The sequence below is a fragment of the Toxorhynchites rutilus genome, chromosome 3, assembly GCF_029784135.1.
Source record: "Toxorhynchites rutilus septentrionalis strain SRP chromosome 3, ASM2978413v1, whole genome shotgun sequence".
Lineage (NCBI taxonomy): Eukaryota > Metazoa > Arthropoda > Insecta > Diptera > Culicidae > Toxorhynchites > Toxorhynchites rutilus.
The window spans coordinates 7,538,987-7,556,424 of record NC_073746.1 but is presented as its reverse complement, the minus strand read 5'-3'; the positions used below and the strand labels follow the sequence as shown (position 1 = coordinate 7,556,424).

At 38.3% G+C, this 17,438-nt stretch overlaps 1 protein-coding gene across 4 annotated transcripts in view; it reads right to left on the bottom strand.

Annotated features, from left to right (window-relative positions):
• Positions 1 to 17,022, bottom strand: part of LOC129780105 (peroxisomal acyl-coenzyme A oxidase 3) — a 40,348-nt gene extending 23,326 nt beyond the window's left edge. The window contains exon 1 of one of the 4 annotated variants that reach the window (XM_055788042.1): positions 16,921 to 17,022. The gene's annotated coding sequence lies outside the window, so the exon portion shown is untranslated. Of the gene's footprint in view, positions 1 to 9,713; positions 9,862 to 11,536; positions 11,971 to 16,459; positions 16,618 to 16,920 lie in introns of those variants that run through there. The other 3 variants (XM_055788041.1, XM_055788043.1, XM_055788044.1) reach the window with 3 other exon arrangements.
• Positions 17,023 to 17,438: the final 416 nt, after the last annotated feature.

Genomic DNA, 17,438 nt, shown 5'->3' with positions numbered 1-17,438 from the left:
GCGAAGTCGATAAGTCTTAGGCCGTTTTCGTTGGTTCGCTGATGGGCGCTGAACCTACCAATTACCGGTCTGAATTCCTCCTCCTGGCCGACCTGAGCGTTCAAATCACTTAAAAACTTAAAAACGAAAAAAAAAAAACGTTTCTTCGGTTTCGACATATGTTTTGTGAAAAATCATCCAAAAAAATCCAAATATAGCGCCTTTGGTCCCGAGACTATAAAAACAATAAAAAACGAATACAATCAATAATAACGGGAGCAGAATTCAAATTTTCTGCAGGTACAGTATTTTTTTCAAAAAAGACCTGGTGAATGGCTTTAATTTGATATGTCGATCATCTGAATCGGTCTAGTAGTTCATAAGTCATGATTTTTTCAAAAAAGTCATTTTTGAAAAAAAAAAAAGAGGAAAAAGTTGATTTTTCGGACAACCCTAGAATGGAAATGGTCACCCTAATGAAAAAATAATAAATACAGGTCAAATGTTTTACGATAAAGATCAAAACTACCAATTTTCACGAAAATCTGAGAATCACTATATAGAAGGTATCATCAGGCCATTAAGCATTTCATTATTAGCATTTTTATTATTACAAAGTGTCCGAAATATGATTCAGAACGGTACATAGTCCAAAGAATAAAAAAAAATTATAGTTTTGCCTTTACTGTGAACTTTCTATAAAAGTTAACTACCCGATTAGTGATATGTTTGTATGAATGTAATTGCTATTCACTAGGAAAAGCTATCCGCTTCCCCAATTTTCCGGGAGTGAATGTAAATATTCTTATATAGACCATATAGACTGCGTCCATAAAGCCCTATTAAATATTCGATACGTCATCAGAAACATTAGGAATGGTCAGATTTCACAATCGCCTTGTTGTATAGTAGGAACCACTTGATGGCGACATCGGCAGAAGTACGTGATTGGCATTGTGATGGTACTTGAAAAATATGTAAGATAGCGGAAGAAATCAGTCAACACATTTTTTTTTCACTACACCGTTCATGCTACTTCAGGTTAGTCTGCAATGACTGATTCTTTCAAATATTTATAATGTTTTTCAAAGATATTATTTAACCCCTTCCCGTGCGATTTGATTTTCAAAAGAGCGAACCAAATGCAAACGCTTCGATGGATCACGCATCGAGTAAGCTCACTTCTCTGCTGAGCGTCTCTGTGCCTTGTGATATGCAAGCGCATCACGAGAGAGACTCGATGTTGTACGTGGAACTGGATATTATTTAAACTTCGAGAATAATGAAAAAACTAAAATGAAAAAGCAGTCCTCAAATCAACAGGACCAACATTACTGTACCAAACTTCCAGAGTCTCTAATCAGTTTGAACGTTCTGTATTCACGCCTATCTGTTCTTCGTGACTTACTGAACTGGAATCATCACATGTACTCGCGCGGAAACCCCCATTCTATAATAACTGTCAACAGAGAACCTCATCCGCCAAATATACACCCACAGCAATCGATTTTATCGTTTCATTTATCGTCGTCACCCATTCACTCCACATAGTCGACACACATGTGGATGCGATTATGAGGCAACGGTAGTGAGCTTTTAATTTCACTACTTAAACTGTTTCATTTTCTCCTCCGAGGCGAACACGCGATCCAATGCTTGCATGGAATAACAATAGCTTATCTCCGGGGAATGATCGCACACATTACACATTATGTCACCCGATGTGAGTAATGAGATATGTGTTTGTATGACATTGTGGATATATACTTTTCTCCCCAAATGCTTGATGGAAATAGTTCAGATTCTTTGTAGGAGAAGACGGGTTAAGACCTGAGAGAGAGGAGCCAGCTCGCGTTTGTTGTGATCACACTTATGTCAGCGCGAACCAGTCACGGTGAACCAAGGGGAAGTATTGAAATATGTAGAAAATTTCAACATGACATTTTTTTGCAAGACGTTTTATGTGAAAATAATGTTGACGTCGGACTACATCTTTCATTTCTATACTGGGGTGTAAGTTCAAAGCTTCGAGAACGAGAGTGTTACATTGGAGAAACAGGATTTTGAGCAATAAACCCTCTTCGCCGGATGAAAAAAAATGGTATGATAACCGCTTCATTCAAAAGATAAAATGTCTACGCGTTATATGTGTGTTACTTATTGATCCAAAAACTTGTTTCAACAGCTCAAAAATTGTTTTGAAAGCTAGCTATTGAAATCACAAAAATCTGTATATAAGTAGATGCCAGCTCCACTCAATTATAATCGTACAGCGGTTAGATCATTTTGGAACAGTTACTGCTGCAAAAAACAAAAACAAACTTGCTGCTGTGAAGAAGGCGACTAGCAAGAAGAAAGCTGCTGCTACTGCTGGTGTGGCTGCCCGAAAGCAAAATACTGCGGTCAAATATATTCTTTTTGTAATTTCTTCGATCAAGTGCGATCAACGTAAGATTACATCTTTCGAGCACTTATTAGGAGTACAATGAATCTTGAGAAAGACAATTCATTCCTGCTCGCACTCGCTCGACACTCGCACAAAAAATGTTCACTCATCAATGTCACAAACGGGAAGTGGGTGTTGTGAGGGAGGGCAGAGTGAGCGCAACATTTACGCAGACTGATTGGAAGCGACAGATATGTTGTATATGGGAAGTGGTATACAAATTATATCACACATAAAGGGGAGAAAGAATCTTGACCCTTTTAGTTTTTTGGACAAGACTATTGGTTCACCTTCACTATCGGTCAATTCGATTGGATCTTCAGTGATACTATTGCCTTGATTAAACTTGCATGTCAAATTTAAATATTGCATATGAATGGTCCATCAGTGATGGGCAGGAATATCATGGCAAAGATGATGAGAGACTGGTAGTATAATTCTCATCTTCATCCGAATGCCTGTTAAAAATGCAGACTCAGCATTCTTTTTAGTCAACCTAGTATTATTTCCATCGGACACAAACAAAATTCCCTCAAAATGCACCTGAGAGAAATCAATGTTGGCTATTTCCATTGGAAGATTAGCTCTTATTTTATTTTTATTTTTTTTTTGTCTGTATTATAGTGATTTTCAACTCATTTGGCTGGTTCGTCACTTTTACTTCCATTTTTGGAAGAATGTCGGGAGTGAGAATTGAACTCGTGACCTTCAGCGTGAGAGGCATGGATGTTACCACTACGCCAGATCGCCTCCCTTCTCTTATTTTATGTATTCCACATACACACAGGTTTTTTTCACGCGGGGGATACGTATCTCGTAAAAAAACCGCGTTAATTGAAAAATCCGCGTAAAAAAAACCGCGTAAAAAACCTGGAAGAACGCTGCATATTCAAATTGCATCGGAGATAGACAATCATCGCCCACATTGCAAAAATCGATTCGTCGAGCTTGCAGCAATAGATCAACCTGGAACCAGTGAAAGAATACAAGAATTCGCGAAAACTGAATGAACGATCGGAAAAAGTCACAAATGGGCCCAAAACACCCATAAATTCACACAAGATCTCCACCAACAAACAAATCATAAAGGTCGGTTTGCTTCTAATTTCGGATTTTGTTTTAGAAATCATCGAAATAATTCTTTAGGACAACTATATCGAAATTATCAAAAGTAAAAAATGTTTGAATGGGCCGATGCCGCTAGAAGCCATGATGTGGGCTGACCTGGTACATCTTTTATTATTTCCTACATGATCAGTGTTCAAATTTTTACCCCCCATATATTCCTGTTGGACGCAGTCCTATGTCAAAAATCTAATCGGGGATAAAACGCACAAATGTACTCACTAACAAAACTTCACGTCAAGTTTGAACACTTTTCTCATAAATGAATGACAACAACTTGCTTGATTGAAATTGTCAGTTTGGAATTTTCTTGATGAGAATGCGTAAATATAATAAGAAGAAAACAAACTATCTGTCATTCAGCTGGCTCCTCTCTCTCAGGTTAAGACCACCCGGCGGGGTAAGACGGATCACTTCTAGTTTTATAAGAAATCCTCAGTATTTTGGCAAATTTGCTACGCAAGAAGCATTGATAGCATATTTTTGTCATTTCCAAACACCTTGCAACACTTGAGCGCACGAAATAAAAAATTGTAAACAAAACAAAGTTTTCGTCCATTGTGGTTGCAAACGATCTAATTTTCAAGGTAACCAATATATCAATATATCATATCAAATAAAATACAATCTTTTTGCTCGCGGATGCAATGGACGTTGGATAAGCGGAATATGGCTTAAGCGGCAGTGGATAACGGCATGTCCAACAGGACAGCTTCAGCCAGTTTTTGGATTTCTAGAACCACCAATAAATCACCGACGATGAAGCTCGGATCCATTAATCCAGTTTTTACCACTACTCAGGAACAAGAACTGGTGGAGCATTTGCTGCAGCTGGAGAATCGATTCTACGCCATCACAATGCGAGATGTCAAGGAACTGACATTCGAGCTGGCTGAACGAAACAACATATCGAATCGAAACTAGAAATGCCTACTTCGGGGTCATTCAGACTTCACGTGAACAGATTTTGAGAGATTTTAGACCCACGTAGATTAGTACTTATAGATTCCGAAAATTTGGTGAATTTTTCACGAATGTTTTCAAAAGTTTGCACGTGGAATATGGATGGCCTTTCCAGAAGTTTGTGTGTAGTTTATGAAGAACCCTAAACATTTAGTAGCTTAGACAACACTGATCCTGTTGTTTTCACTAGACTAAACTGTTTGAAAATAGCATTACTCCGTCTTATCTCGTAATGGTCCGTTTTACCCCGCCAGCAAAATGAAATGTATTTTTTATCATTTCAAATCTTATTAAAAAAACGCCAACAAAGTTATATAATCAACGGTTCCACATTTTTTAATAGAACATTATTATATATTCAAAAATATGCAGCACAACAAATAGGGGAAATCCTGAAGGACATTTAACTAAAAATTGGTTTTCTTAGAGGGCTGTCTTACCCCGTCTTCCCCTACTTAAGGATCAACACAGTGCCTTTCAATATTTAATAAAAGGTTGTAAATAGCTCAAATAATGTTGTGTAAAGACAAATACTTTCTATAATGATATAATGCTATGCTGTAACATTGTGAAGTCCCAATTCTCATTGTCCCCAGTTGGTATCCCTATTTATACGAAGAGACCGAATTGTAATACAGGCCGGACTCGATTATATGTGATTCGATTATATACAATTTTGGACTCGATTATATACAGTTTGCAAAACAATTTTTTTTTTTAATTTCAACTGTGACTTATTTCAAGAAGAAAAGGAACCTTTCAACGTTAAGGTTTAATTTAAGTGGCTATTACATGTACAGTGGGGTAAAAATTGTGATTTTTGAAGATTTTGCTTTAATTTTCACCAGGAATTGTTTATATCGATATTGCAGCCAAATTAAGAAAGATAGAAGTGTCAAAGAACAAATTGTAGAGCGGTTAGAGAGCTTCAATTTAATTGATAGAAACAATCTAGTTTAATATATATTTTTTAGGATGAAATTAATAATAACACATTGAAATTATCAACTTATAAGTTTTTCACTTCCAAAATGTTATTCAAATCCACTAATTTAGATGTTCCACTACTATATCCTGTACTAAATTTTCTCATCTTTCAAATGAAAGCAACTTCCGTAGCGTACTTTGTAATGTAGAGACAGTTTGAGGCAACAGAGCCCGAAAACAAAAAACAGGAAGTGGGTTATATCTATGGTATAACCGCAAGGGTGACGTAGGACTATCGTTGATTTAGAGATCATTTGTATGAAGTTGAATCTGAATTCATTCTGAATGAATGAATATTTGGAGAACTTCGAAAACGAGAGCGTTACGTTGGAGGCACAAGGTTTTATGCATCCAATATTGGATACGGAAATATCCTACTGATGGGGAAGAATAATCTTCAGAAGCTATCCTGTTGATTGCGATTGATTGAAAAATCACAAAACCTAATGTATTTGGTCACAGTGTTACATGGATAGAAAACATTAAAATAAACTCTTTCATATGAATGTAATTTTAAATTCCCAGAGGAACTGGCAGATTATTTTCAGTAACGATTAGATATTTCCACATTTTCCTCGATACTGGAAGCCCACCAGTGGTTAATGCTAACTCGATAACCATCTGTTAATAACACTTGATTGAAACATATTTGGTCACAGTGTTACATGGATAGAAAACATTCAAATAAACTCTTTCACATGAATGTATTTTTAAATTCCTAGAGGAACTGGCAGATTATTTTCCGGATCTTTTTCGATCCAAACTTTCATGATAAATGAAGAGCTTCACCACAACAGCGACAACATGCTCCAATCGCTGTTCAATTAGAACTGAGTGGATTTCCGAGCGGCGCTCGCTTATATACCGATTGGTGAATTCAATAGCCTATTTTGAAAGCAAATTTAAGACTATTGAAACATGTTTTTGGATCAGAAAGTAACAAGTATAGAACGCGTAGACATTTTATCTTTCGAATGAAGTGTTTATCATACCATTTCGTTCAGTTGTTTAGGAGCTATTAACACTCAAAATCTCGGTCTCCGGCGTAACGCTTTCGTTTTCGAAACTTTGATTCTACACCCCGGTATAGAAATGAAAGACATAGTCGTACGTCAAAAAAATCTATAACTCTGTCATTGTTGAAATTCGAACATATGCATAGAAGGATTTTTTTCATCAAATATGATCGTGTATCACCTCCTGAGAGAATCTCGATAGATTTATTTTTTTCATGTGTGAAAGGTGTTTTCTGACTTTAAGGGGATGAATCAAAAATCAAATTCCTCTTTTATATTCAAAAACCGAAAAACATGTGCAAAAAAACGAGTAAAAAAAATTTTTTTTGGCTCAATTATATACAGGATTCGATTCTATACAGTGAAAAGAAAACAGAAACTGTATATAATCGAGTCTGCGCTGTTATAGAATTTTACCTTTTCCAGAATTCAAATCCATAAATCTGATGAGTATGTAAAGTCTGCTTCATTTAATATTGGAAAATTGCTCATTGTGGCGCTCCTAGTGGACGGATTTGGAAACTTTTTTCACCCACGTGTCGGGAAATTCATTACCTTTCACCATGTATTTATGTCATAACGCCAAACGATAGCATTTTGTAAACAACCGCCATGGAAGCCGAACGGAGAGATAAAATTGTGCACAGTTTTCTTGAAAATCCATTGTTGTCGGCATCTAAGCTAGCTAAACAGCTTAAAATGCCCAGAAATACCGTATGGCGTGTTATCAAGCAGTACAAGGAAACATTGACGACGGCTCGGAAGCCGCATTCGAAGCGTCGGAGTGGAACTGTCGACCGGAAACTGCGTGGGAAAGTCATCAAGGCCGTCAAGAGGAATCCCAATCTTTCAGACCGCGATTTGGCCAATAAGTTCCAGGCCGCTCACAGTAAGGTCATTCCGAGCCAGCAAACAGCCAAATCGGACGCTGAAGCAGAACAATGTGGCCAGAATCCGTGCTCGAAAGCTGTACGACCAAGTGCTGACCAAGTTCGACGGATGTATTCTGATGGACGATGAGACCTACGTGAAGGCGGACTTTGGGCAAATCCCAGGTCAAAAATTTTATTTGGCGACGGCTCGGGGGGATGTACCTGCAAAATTTAAGTTCGTGTTTGCGGATAAATTCGCCCGCAAGTACATGATTTGGCAGGGGATATGCAGTTGTGGACAGAAAACCAAAGTCTTTCTCACTGACAAGACAATGACATCAGAAGTCTACAAAAAAGAGTGCCTACAGAAACGGATTCTGCCGTTTATTCGTGCCCACGACCGTCCAGTAATGTTTTGGCCGGACCTCGCAAGCTGCCATTACAGCAAAACGGTTATGGAATGGTACGCAACGAACGGGGTCAGCGTAATACCGAAGGACCTCAACCCCCCAAACTGCCCCCAGTTCCGGCCGATAGAGAAATACTGGGCAATCACGAAGCGGAGGCTTAAGGCAAAGGGAAAACTTGTTAGGAACATGACTCAAATGAAGAACTGGTGGAATCAAATCGCCAAAACGGTGGACGAAAAGGGTGTGCGCCGCCTAATGTGCCGTATTACGGGAAAAGTACGAGAATTTCTTCGAAACAGCAATGAATAATTTTTTAAATTTTTTTTTATGAAAGAGTAAAGAAAATGCTACATTTGTATGAAAAACAAATTATGAATTCGTTAATAAATGACTGAACTACACGCAATTGTTTGTGTTCCAATATTAAATGAAGCAGACTTTAGTGATAATGAATTTCTATTGCCTAAAATTATGGCAATTAATATTCATCCGTAGAGATAATCTAATTAATAACCATGCTACCATCGTGATAATTGCTGCTTAATTACCTGTTGAGCCTCAAATGACAATGTTTTCGCTTATCTTATCTGCTTGGCGCAGTGCGTGTCTACACACAAGTAATTCGGCCACCACTTGAGATTCAATCTGTGCAGTGATTACACGTTCACGAATTATATGATAATGATCTGATTAATTTGAATGGAACTTGTTTTTGTTTAGACTAGCACTGATGGTTGATCTTGTTGGGATTCATCCATATAATAACCATACACTTAATTAATGAAATTCAAAATCACCATCAGAGATTGGTTTATCACACCAAGTATGGAATACACGTATTTCGTTTCGAAATGCTTCGATGTTGTTTTCATTTCCAATTTCCGCGAAAAGCTTCATGTCGTCGGCATACACAAGTAAATTGATACGCTTGAGAACGAAGGAGATGTCATTAACGTACAGAATGAAAAGAAGAGGACCAAGATAAGAGCCTTGTGGGGCTCCCGAAGTGACTTTAACTGGATTTGAAAGAGAATTTTGAAAATGAACAATTTGTTCACGGTTTGTTAGATAAGAATTGAGCCAGTTTAAGAGTCTTCGTTCCATTCCAATTTTCTGCAATTTGAAGAGTAGTAATGGAATGGTTTAGGTTGTACTAACACATTGCGGACCGCTCACGAGGTCTCTCGTGTTTCGCGTTCCGTCTGTTACGGATGGATAACGAAATAACCCATGTTTTCTACATTTCATGGCTAAATCCTTGGCTTGCCAGGAATCTAACAAGACCTACCGATGGCTCGCCTTCGTCTCATTCACACCGAAAAAAACGATCTCATTCGTGGAATCCGAACAAATGAACTGTTCCAGTTTGTCCCAAAACGTGCGGTCCTGAATATGTTACAGGTAAACTTCGATATAACGTACATTTCACTTTCAAAATTGTACGTTGTATCGAATTGTACGTTATATCGAAGCATAATAAAGTACTCACAAACGTAGTCTATAATACATTATTGTGTTGCTGTTTTAGTAAAGTTAATGAATAACTTCAATCAGAAGACGAAGCCAGCCTTTCTCATGATGTTTTCCTTCGTACTGTTGATTAAAGTTTGATTCATTTAGAATCCGGAATCACAAAACCAGCTGTATTTCGGGATTTATTGAAGGTACAAAACTTGTTTTAGCATCACAATACCGGTAATTCATTGTTTTATCAGAAAAAAAATATTGAAAAAAAATTTCCTTTACACTTTGGAAATGTGTACGTTATATCGAGGTAAAATGTACGTTATATCGAGTGACGTTATATCGAGGGTACGTAATAACGAGGGTACGTTATATCGAAGTTTCCCTGTAATACCAAATCATTCAAAGTTACCATATTAACAAGAAAACTAATCATAGTTTATTCACATACATATATGTTTGGCTGCGATGCTTGAATCAATTCAAAATTTCGTGGAAATGAGTATTTTCGTTTGACCTTTCATCATAACGCGATAAAAAATGTATGGCGACATTACTCCATACAACGCTCCGAATCAAAGATCACACAGGGGTAGAGTTCGAGAATCATTTATACCGCACCATAAATTATTAATGAAACTCATTTCACTTTTTGTTATTCAGTGTTCTTTGACACAACAGTAAACGAACACGCAAACACAAAACTCTCGCTAGTAAACACAACAAAATACACACCCGAGAATTATGCACACACGTTTCAACGTCGGACATGCGCCCTAAAGCCGGGTTCAGACGGTGCGAGTAAGCATACGAGTCGATCTAGTCAGTTACTGCAGTGCAGCTACTCACACCGTGTGAACACATCATGCCAGTTAGTGTCATGTGTGATTCGGCGTGCGAGCTACTTCAAAGTTTTTTGAATTTACTCGCACTCGCATCCCTCAAAACGTCAAAAAACAGAATTTAGCGTTCGAATCAGGGATGCCAAATGTAAACAAATGTCTCTATTTTTAAGATATTTGAAAATATGCGAAGATATTTATAGACTTGAAAAATATTGGAAAAACAAATAAAACCCTAATAGTTTCTAAACGGAATCGTTGTTATTTTGTTTGGCACACTGGCGGGGCACGTTTTCTTATTGAGACAGTTTTATTGGGAATCTAAATATAAAATCATCATCGGGCACAATTTTCATTCAAAATTCACTCACAACTTGCAAAAAAAAGTATTGTTCTAAGAAACAGAATACATATTCGATTTGAAAAAAAGTATATTTTCATTCATTATTTTAGTTTTTGAGACGTATTTATTCCTCCGGCGAATCTACTATCATTTTCATTTCACAAATTGGTACACGAAGCTGCTGTCAACGCGAAGTAAATCAAATTTTGAAAAATCTTTTAGACTGCCATTTGTAGCACCACATACTTTCGGAATTAATTAAGCTATGGATGCTTTCGAGGTTCTAAAAAATAGCGACAATAATCTGATATATATTCCATATTCCAGAAGAAAGGCACATCATTTCTAGTTTCACTCATGAGTGTATATTGGCGTTGTATTTGTGGAGCAATTAAATCCAACAGTTTTTTCACTTTTTCAGGTGTTATTTCCAACACTGCTCTGTACTCTCGGGGATCATCATCGTGGAGTTACTCCAGTATTGTATTTGTTACTCCTTTTCTTTGCATCCAATTCCTGGCCCGAATCCTTTTTTCTTTCTGCTTTTTTCGGATAGTACCCTCAGTTCAAAGAAATTCAGCACAAAGTATTTGTAAACACGGCCAGCGTGTGTCTCGCGATAAAATTTAAAATTGTGTAATGATAAATTCAACTGAAAACCTAAGCCGAAAACAGCCAATAAATAAGTTGATTTCGGATCAATCATCTGTCAAATTCGGACCTGATTGCTGTTTCTGACTATTTGATGGACATTTGAAAAATCGTCTGGCATCTCTGGTAAACCCGTACTTAGTATCTAGTTTCTTGTCAGCAGCTCACATTGTGTGAACGGACAAGGCGAGTCAACCATTTGTCAAGCGAGTTCACCGGGTCAGTAGCTGCTCGTTGTGAAGTCAGCTACTAGCAACGTATAAATGGGCCTTAAGGCTCAAAATTCTTGGTTGCAACCCAAAACCGGGTTCGAAGAAACCACTTGTAGCCCGAGTTCAGGGCCCATTCAGCATCGAGCCATAGGTTCAAACACCCTCACAGATGACTATCGTCCACAAATTAACCACAGAAACCGAAAACCAATTATCGTACACTTACCCAGTAAGGGGGCAACGCTGCCAATAGGTAAACCGAAGAAAACGCTCGAATGTTCACACACCCGCAGAGAACAGCAAACACACGATCCCCGAATTCATTCACCGGAATCGAAAAACTTCACAGCCTCTTTCGCAGAAGCTTTAACCGCTGAGTTACGTAGACAGAAACAATCTTCGCGCGCGGGGGAGGATCACTATCGAAACAATCGCGAGGAAGCCATAGAGACATTCGAACCGGGACAACCACGCGGCTGAATTCACTTCGTGTATGACCTAGTGAGCCTGCGGCACGTGACTAAACATATTGTGATATCCCTTGCGTGATGATATCAGCGCCGGTCGCAGAAAAAAATATGTTTTATGCTGTGAGAATCCAACCTAAACCACACGAAACCGTTTTTCGCCAGTGCAAAGAAATATAGTATGTGACGAAATGATGGGCAAAATTCGAATGGTGTGTGCAAAAGACGAAAGACGGAAAGTCTGAAAATATGGTCCATTCGCAAGAGCAAACCAATGCTAGTAGCAACAGGTGAGAGGTAGCCGCGGACGTGTGCGAGAGAGGACACGGGAGATGGCAGCGAAATTATGTGAGCAATGATGCCAGGGTGATTGATTGAAAGCTCATTGAAATTATTCACAGCGGAATTTCCGAGAATAGAAAATACTTCCCAAGATTTTTTAAAATAGCAAACATCAATATTATAGTGTTTTAGTACTTTTATAGATAACTAGCTAACTCAGCAAACTTCGTCCCGCCAAAAAAATATTTTTCGTTATCAGGAGGAGTGTCTAACCACCATCGAACCCAAAACCTCCACATGCCAAATTTCGTTCCATTTGCTTGATTAATTTTCGTATGATTCACCAGTGATCTTTTCATCGATCTTGACAAGATTGCCCTCCCCATACCAGGAAATACAGCCCCACACAAACAGTGATCCTCCCCCATGTTTAACTACCTGAGTAAATCTGGATAGCAGACGCTCAGACTTCAATCAACGCGTTCGCTGACGCTTCTTCGTGTTTTTTAGCCCAAGCATCGGTCCAAACAATCTTCTTCCAAATGGCAGTAGGGTGAGAAGCATGTTTCTTTGCGAAATACAGGAACCTTTTGATATTGGCTTCCCATAGTAATGGCTTTTCTTTTTTGAAGAAGCCATGTAAACCTGATTCATGAAGTCGATTGCTCACAGTTCGACTAGTTATGTTGAGGCCCAACTCTTCCTGGATCACCCGAACAGGGCGAATAAGGGGATCTGTGTGAACTGAGGTTTCACGAGGCCTCCTACATCCGAAATTCCGCTCTACTGTGCCCAGCGTGTTATGCTTTTTCAAGATTTTCGAAATCGCTTCGATCGAAAAACCATATTTTTCTGCGATTTCACCACAATACACGAACTGGTCATATATCGCAATTTGTTTCTTCATTCCAATGCACGCATTTTCGCATTTGGCACACACTCGGCCGCATGCGATTAAAAATTTGTTTCACCAGCACCCATCGTTATTCCATCTTCCTCAACCACTTCACTATATCTTTGACAACCCATAAAAACCAACAAAAATGGCAACATGAAGCACGGTTGTTTAGTGTTGCTTAATGGTAGCTCACCTATAGCTATCTTCCGTGCATCGTCATTCAACTAGCACCAAACAAGCGTTCCACAGAGAACGCTGACGGTAACACACAGACGCATCGGTAAAAATGAAACATCACGAGAAACCGTTAACAAAGCTAGAAGATTATTGTATCGGAAAGTTTCGCGCAACGAAAACAAGCAACACACACAAAACTAAACACTGGTGGCTTGACGTGACTTAATATATACACACACACACACACACACCTATAATCGTTTTGCATTCCTCTCAAAATAAACTCTTTTGTTAGTACTATTTGTCTCGGATAGATAATTACTTGGTGAGGTGCAGTGGCAGTTGTATTGCGTAGAAGTCATTCTCGGTGGAGACAGTTTTGCAACTGGAACGCGAAGCTAAATCACATATAGCATTCCAGCAGAAGAATCCTTGTGAGCCGTCGATGATGACACAGCTTGATTTTTCCCCACATAATGTGGCGAAAAACATTATGATTACGCCTGCTTTGCCATAGCTCGGCTCGATGTGTTGATTGCAATGCCAGATGCACAGCGAGTGAAATATTCGCTCGAGGAGAAACGAAGTTGACACAAAACGAGCAGCATAAGCAGTGTTCGTTGCTTTGGATATAGAAACAGACTGAAAATTTCCCTCAGCGAAGATACAATATTTATACGCTAACGACAGCGTTCTTACAGCGGAAGGGTGGAGTTTACGTCGCAAATATTCTCTTTTCATTATCCCCTTCGTTTTTTCTATTCCGCTCGTAGCGAAAATAGTTATTAACATTAACTTTATTTCATAAAAACGTGGCCTGTTTTCTGATTTGGCACCCTTAATGAAAGATTAATGATTGACATCATAGTTTAATTCCAGAATACCAGTTTTGATTGATTATAGATATGATTCCATATCATAAGTTCATATAAAATGTGATTTCTCGCTAGAAACTGCACCTGCAGTAGAGTAATCTGTAACAGTTCGGCTGAAAAGTTTATAAAATAACACAGTGACACCATTTTTTTTTTTGCAAAATTCAATATTATTATTCAACATAATTGCCTCAGTTTCGGTGATCACTTCATCATCGGTCTTAAATTTCTTGCAAGCGAGCATTCTCTTCACGAGGAGATCTGGAGAATACGGTGGATGCGGAAGCAATTCGAAGCCCAATTCATGCAATTTTGCCATCGTTTTCATTGATTTGCGATTTTTATATTTTTGGCGTAGGACTACGTCTATCATTTCTATACTGGGGTGTAAGTTCAAAGTTTCGAAAACGAAAGCGTTACGCCGGAGCAACGAGATTTTGAGCGTTGATACCTCCTAAACAACTGAACGAAATAGTCTGATAAACACTTAATTCGGAAGATAAAATGTCTACGCGTTATATGTTCGTTACTTCTTGATCCAAAAACATGTTTCAATAGCCCTAAAATTGCTTTCAAAACAGGCTATTGAAATGACACAAATCGGTATATAAGCAAGTGACGCTTGAAAATCCACTCAGTTATGATTGCGCAACGACTACTAAACCATGGAGCCTGAGAATCGGCATTGCAAAATAGATGCAAGCTGTGAGTACTTTTGTAGTCGCTTGAGTTTCTGCAAATTGGAATGTTTTCCTAACATAGATTCCGAAACCAAGAAGATGGGGAAATCGGCATTGCAGATACATCCAAGTCGGCAGTACTTTTATACCCCCATGCATTTTTACACTTCGGAATTCGTTTTGCTAACTCACTGAAGTTCTACGCATACCGTTTGATGATTAGGCAAAATGTTGATAACTACTACTATAATGCATGAATTGACATAAACTGGGATTTGTTTGTAATTGAATTCGTAAATTGATTCATTCATTCACTAGTTTAATCAATAATTTAATCAATTCACACAAAAGATAGTTCTGCGCAGCGGCGATATCGTACCCAATGAGGAAAATCCGAGTTGCGATTATTGCTAATTCAAGAAACACAATTGATTACTAAGCCAACGGTAGTCCTACGTCAACCTTGCGGTTATATCATAGATATGCCCCATCCATAGTTTTTTCACAATAACAAAAGTTGCTTCACTCTCAATGCTGTAACTCACGAACCAATCGATCGATTGCTATCAAATTTTGACACGTGTCCATTGAAAGATGGTGCTTTGTGATAGTCAAATAGATTTTCGCAAGAGGCGCCATCTAGACGTCAACCTTATGTACTTTTCAGCCGAACTGTTAATAAGAATGTCATTCCAACAGTAAAGTTAGAGCGGTCAAGAGCACACAACAAATTGCAGTGTGCTAGAACTAAAACCAAAGAATCGACGCTAATCGTTCTAATCCACATAGTAAGTAAACCAACGAACCAAGTAGATAGCGTGAAGATTGCGTTGCGTCGTCCTTCTACTGTTCAAAGATTTGTTTCGTTTTGAAGTGGAAATTTTTACATTTATAACCTGTAAAGCAACGTTTTAGTTTCGTATTAGTTTTTAATGTGCTTGAAATTTTTTGTTTATGTTTCAAAGGGCATGAAATGTGGAAGGAATTTTCTGTTGTTGAACTGCATATTATATTCGCATGTTATCAGTTGCGAAGAATCAATTACAGACTATTGTTTATCAAACTAACTGTTGTAGCTTGTTATCACATAAATTTTCACACGAAGGAATACGTTTGTCCTAACGTGAGAATACAATTGTTTTTGTTTTATTATGTTGATATTTCAATAATTTCATCGAAATAGTTTTACGCTCACCAAGTCCAAAACATTTCATGCATAACATATTTCTTATTTTAGATCAAGATAAAATTGGTTCTATTATTCTATTAGGCCGTTCTAATTGCCTCGAAACAAGAATCCAGATACCGACAATTTGAAGCGTATTAATGTTCCTCTGTGCAATGATGTCATCATCCCACTGCAACGTATGCTACAACCATTGGATAAATTACTCATATTTGTCGATTTTTCTGATCATAATTTGCACTCCATTGTCACTGTTGCTTTTCCACTTAAGACATAATTAATTTCGGCGTTCTAAGACACTAAAAAATTTCACTGCAAGAACGATGGCATCACTTGCTCGAGATAAATCCCGGGATCAAATAGCGGCACACAGTTTCACCGAAACATACATTAGCTCTCCTGTACACAAGTCACACACAAAAACCCATGGGGCCAAGCCCTGTTCACCGAAATTGTCTAGAACTATTGGCACGCAAGTGGAGTGAACCCGCGCACACCGCTCCTCAGGTGGGTGAGCATTCGGTTCCCTGAACCAAAAGAAATGCAAATGCCGGTATCATCCCCGGCCTTGTACAAACACTTACGCAAAAGGAAAACACTGCCGAGGCGTGTGATGTGGAGGTGTATGCAACGGCACTTCGACGGCGAAACGGACCAACATGCGATGCGAACGAACGGAGAGCAAAAGTCAAACTAACCCACAGACCGATACACGAGATACACTGAACCGCACCGCTCCACTTTGAAGCATGGAAATCCGACGCCTATCTTCGAAACACTGGTCAACACCGGAGAGAGAGCTAAAGATACCACTACAAACAAGACTACAAGATACTTATGTGTGAGCCCTAGATGTTCTAATAGGATATCCAACATAAGTGGCAATATTGGACTACATAAACATAGCGGTCATGTCTATTCTATAATGTGTGGAACTAGAAGAGCACAGAACGAGCAGAACATGCACTTACAACTACATTTATTTTAAACCACACAAAATGCAACATAAAACTATCGGCACATTTGTATCAAAATACACACTCACCATTCACAGACCATCGTCATCCCGTGGATGGATAGTTCTGAATGGGAGAAATGTCAGATATAAGTGTCATATAGGACACGCCAACATTCGCCCAAACCGAGGATACAAACGGTTGGGGAAGCATGACGCACGGTTGGAGTGACATCTCTTGGTGAACACAGCCAACTAGCAGGATTTTTTAATGTCAAAATAAGGGTAGGATTCTTGGATATCCATGCTTAGCTTCCGTTGGTGGAAATAATGTTTTCGTGATAATTACAAGAAAAATAAAATAATAATATACTCGATTTGTGGAACAAATGATGTATAGCTGAAAATTATTTCACAAAAAGGGTAAATTTTAAGAAAAGTAAAGTCCTCATTAATATTGTGAAGATAACGTTTCGGATCCTTATAATTTATTAAATAGTTTTTAGTCTGGTAGAATGAGTAGCAAACCAACATGACGAAGGATATTTTTTCGTTTGGTTTCTGTTGCCTGATGTTTATATGTACAAGGGTCTTTAAAACCATGGAAT